Source organism: Archocentrus centrarchus, chromosome 18, assembly GCF_007364275.1.
Source record: "Archocentrus centrarchus isolate MPI-CPG fArcCen1 chromosome 18, fArcCen1, whole genome shotgun sequence".
Taxonomy (NCBI): domain Eukaryota; kingdom Metazoa; phylum Chordata; class Actinopteri; order Cichliformes; family Cichlidae; genus Archocentrus; species Archocentrus centrarchus.
In genome coordinates, this window is record NC_044363.1 from 7,063,313 (window position 1) to 7,067,273 (window position 3,961).

Here is a 3,961-nt window from a genome sequence, read left to right on the forward strand (position 1 = left end):
ACTTACACTTAAAGTGCCACATGCAGTATCAGTTTTGCTCTTACAGAGCAAAATGACATTCTTATCTCCAGCCAGACACTTGAGCTGCATAGCTCTCCTGTTATCGCAACCACACATAACTATAGAGCGCTGCACCACTCTAAACCCAGCCACTCTACTACCAACGCCACATGACGGCGACCCTCATGACTGCGAAGTGCTGGCGGAACAAACCAGTAAGCCCAGATTAGACTTGCAAGAGGAACCACTGGCGAGAGGCCACGTTGTGTTTGTGGACAGCTCAAGCCGGAAAAATGATAGAAACAAAACAGACACGGGCTACGCTATAGTCACCAATACCACCATAATCAAAGCTGAGAAACTGCCCTCACACCTCTCTGCTCAAGCAGCCGAGTTAATCGCATTAACCGAAGCATGCAAGCATTATGCAGGTAAAGCAGTCACGATTTACACCGACAGCCAGTATGCCTTTTCTGCCGTATGTTCGTTTGCAGCACAGTGGGCAAGAAGGGGAATGCTGACCTCTACAGGGAAGCCAGTAAAACATGATGAACTGTTTAAAAAACCTATTAACGGCCATAAAACTACCATCAGCCCTGGCCATTTGTAAATGCGCGGCACACAAAACAGGCACAGACTTGATAGTATTGGGAAACAGCTACCCTGACAAAGCAGCAAAGCTGGCCGCAAGTGGTAAATATGGCACCTCAGCAATTACACGACAATTGTGGAACGCTTGTGACCCGAAGTGCTCCATGAGATGCAGCAGCAAGCAAAATTGAAGTGGAACAACTTCCTAGGTCACTATTCAAAACAGCAGCCATATTGATACATGCTTTAACACATGTATCAACAGGGGGGGATAGTGAGTAAGACCTATAAGTATTGCTTAGTCGTAAAACCTAGGGGTACAGCTAAAAAAATCACTGTTTTTATCATCCGCAAGAGCGTAGGACTCGTTGAAAGAACGAATGGTACAGTAAAAAATAGACTAAGGAAATGTATGGCAGAAACGGGAAGGCCCTGGGTAGAATGCATAGACTTAGTAAAAACATACATGCATGTGACCCCCAACAACACAGGGATAACCCCCTATTAGGCATTGTTTGGCTGACCTTTTAGATTCCTGGTGTACACAGAATAACAACAAGCAGAGGAAGAGACAGACTTGAGTGATCGGATGAGAAAGTTGTTCCAAAGCAAAAATGTTGTTGATACAAATAAACTGCCGGAAGGCTCTTCTGCTTCTCCACAGGAACATCCGGTAGCGGTGAGAGACTGGGTCCTGGTCAGAGTGATCAAGAAGAAGTGCTGGAACCAACCCCAGTGGGACGGACCCTACAAAGTACCACTGACCACGCCAACTGCAGTCAAAATAGCAGAGAGATCCACGTGGATCCACCTCAGCCAGTGCAAAAGGATTGAGCCAACCAACGCTGAGTAGGGGATGGAAGTCGGGGTACAAAGGGGGGGGTGAGCCCTAGGCCACCTTCGTCTCAAACCCGTGAAGAAAACAACTGAATCCCCCACTAAATAGGGATGGCTCGTTCACATGCAATGACCACGTGGAACTGGATCTGCACCCTGGGCGCATTGATGACCATCGCAACTGCAACACCACTGAACCACCTCAAGTACCCACATGCCTACGCAACCAACGAATGGTGGCGACTGATGAACGCAACAGCTTATAATAGAAACTACACCAATTGCTATGTGTGCTCCCACATGCCAGTAGCAGCCCATAATTCAGGCCTCAGGCCATATAATGTCAGGTGGACAAAGTCATGGTGCCTGTACGGCCTGTCAACCCACCCAGGAAGGGGTAAACTGTGGCAGAACTCTAACTTCAGTCAACCATTAAAAATCAATTGGGCCAAAACACCGATCACTAGAGCTGAATGTACCCCAAATGAAGATTTGGTAGCATGGCCACAGCTGTCCGTAGCACTACCAGAAGTATTAATGCTAACCCATCTTCCCAGAAAGGCTTTTCCAGCATGCGTGGTTAACAATGGATCCCGAGAGGTGGGGAAGCTGCCTCACATGTTGTGTAACAGTACGTTTTCCTACTGTCCATGACAGAACGAGACGAAGTGCATGTACTGCCTCCAGAATCCCACGTGTGCAAAGAACAGTACGCTCCAAGAGGCAGCATGTGCGATGACCAACCGCTCGTTACCGCTGGAAGATGGAAGTCAGAGTTACTGCTCCCGCATAGCCCCTGGGCCTAAAGGAACCCGGGTACTGACGGACTGGTATTTTGTATGTGGACACAAAGCCTATGTCTCCTTACCACCTGACTGGAATGGACTGTGCACCATAGCATCATTATCAGACCATGTGTTCTTTATGCAAAGAACAAGCACAACCAGCAGGCACCGCCGTGAAGTGACTGAACGGGTCGAGGATGTTCCCAAGGAATGGAGAATATGGGGAACCGGGGAAAAGATAGGACAGAGCCTGTTTCCATGGGTCGGAGTCGGACTGGTTCGGGACCATGTCGAGATAAACAGGTACGCCCTACTCCGTCTGATAAACGCCACAAGAACGTTAGGCAAAGGAACTTCACGGGAGTTGAGCGCCTTGCGTGCAATGGTGATGCAGAACAGAGTGGTTTTGGACTTGCTGGCCGCCCCGCAAGGAGGAGTATACACCCTGCAGCAGTATATGGAACAGCAGACACCTGGAGGGAGTCAGGACTGGCTCTTGGCTGACTACTGGAGCTTGGTGGCAAGCCCTGCTGAAAGTCTTAGGGCCACCAGGGGTCAATCTGTTACTGTTTTGTTTATTTTTCAGTTGTATTGTTCCATGTTTAAGGAAAATGATGACGAATGTTTTCCTTTCAGCTTTCTATCAGTGTACCGTTGTGCAGGGTGGGCAGGAGGGTGAAACAGAAGACCAAATATGAAGCCCCCATTGAAAATGAGAGACCAAGTGATGGGGGTGGATGTAAACTGGTTTTCAAACTAATGTTTAAAATTTGCAAATGTATGTAGGTGCTTCCCCGAGTGAGACTGACTAGCAGTGGCTGCCGTGAGCGGCGGGGCCGTTGAGGAATTTTCCTGTCTTGAAAGAATAGAGAGTGACTTTGGGTCAAAAGAAGGATAGACAGCCGCATGACAGGTTTTTCACCTCAACCTCATTCAGGATTGTATGTGCTATGTTCATGATAAACAGGGAGGAATTGTTAGAATAGATAAACAAATAACTGTTTTTCTATGTATCACAATGTGTTCATCATAAACATGCACATGACCATCAGATTGTAAGCACAAAACATACTCACACACACCCGGACCCTCCAGGTGAGGAAAGCAGGTAACGCCTGTTTCCTGACGTCACACACACATACACACACCCCCCACACACACTTACGTGATGCTAAAATAAAAGCACCGGCAGGAAGAAGAAAGTCAGACTCTCTTTCAGAGGCACGTGAGTGTTAGCTGACTGAGACTCTCCCTGCAGGTAAAAAATCAACTACGGGTTTCTGTGTCTTTCTTTATTCAACGGTGGTCCGAACCTAACAAGTAGATTTTTCAGGTATCTGTACTTTACTTAAGTATTTATTTTTCTGACTACTTTTTACTTTTACTCCCTACATTTTTACGCAAGTATCTGTACTTTCTACTTCTTACATTTTCAAACAGACTCGTTACTTTTTAACGTCAGAGAGAAGTTTGCATTTCCGGTCAGTGCGCCTTTAAACATAAAACGATCTGAGCCTAAACGGAGGAATAATAACATATAAGAGACAATCGTACTGCGTATCCTCCATCACCGGGGCTTATCTCGTACAAAGGGATTAAATACGCAAACCCATATAATTAATGTATCATTTATAGCGCTATAGTTGGGCCGGACCGAGTCCGTAAGTTGCGCTGCGGCACATAAACAGCTTAGCTAGCGCTACTGAAGAGGAGCGAGCATGAAGGAAGTAACGTGTGGCAGGTAAATG